Genomic DNA, 1,008 nt, shown 5'->3' with positions numbered 1-1,008 from the left:
TTCACTTCCGTTTTAACAGGTCTGACGCTACTATGCGCCCCGGCTGTATCTAGGCTAACGGCTAACATGCTAACTATTATTTTTATGTCACTAGTCACTTGAAACAAATTTAGGACGATAGGAGACAGGTTGAAATAAACCGAAATTTCCCTTTAAACCAGTGTATATTTATAAACCTAACCACATAGTTTTGTTGCCTAAACCTGGAGTAGTTTTGGTGGAAATGGACGTTTATTTCAAATTGACAATGTAGCATGTAACAAGCAGAAATAGTATGGACACTGGAGGGCTACTTAGGCCTCGATCCCAGGAAGCATTTTAGCAGCTGGAGGCGGCTCTTTGGAATTGTTGTAAATGAGAATGAAGCTTTTTGCTCGCTGTTTTTGTTTTCTACACGCCTCGACTTTCTGCGCTCTCGGCGCCTGGCATGTTTGCCGGAGCGCTCTGAACTCCTCGAGTTGAAAGATATTCAACTCAGGGCGGAGGAGCGCCGCACGTCATCTCTGATTTTTCACCAGTTCTGCAGAGAGGGTGCAGAGTTTGGTGAGTTTTGGGGCGCCTCTCAAAAAAGGGATTAATTTGAGAGAAAATGAATTCCCTCAGTTTCAATCGGATCCTCGCACCGCTGGGTGCTCAGGCCCAAATAACCCCTTCATGTCCAAACCAGCAGTAAATTCCTGTACATACGAGTGATTATCAATCTGTTGAGCTTCACTAGAATCAACAACAACAGAGACCGAACGCAGCTGAAAAACACCAACAATAAATAAAAAGTCTATGAGCAGCAGCAGCGGGAGCAAAAAGCAATATTCAGCTGCACAAATTAAATAAGCTGACACTTGTCACAGAATCAACAGCAGAATAAAATCATCACAGAGGCAGACACCATGGAGCTGTGTGAACATTAAACTGCACAGCAGCTACAGAAACACATGTTACAGCAAAGGAGAGACTGCACAGTTCACACACACACACACACACACACACACACAAGATGATGTCATCAAC

This window comes from Epinephelus moara, chromosome 11 (genome assembly GCF_006386435.1).
Source record: "Epinephelus moara isolate mb chromosome 11, YSFRI_EMoa_1.0, whole genome shotgun sequence".
NCBI lineage: Eukaryota > Metazoa > Chordata > Actinopteri > Perciformes > Serranidae > Epinephelus > Epinephelus moara.
Note: the sequence above shows the minus strand (reverse complement) of the source record.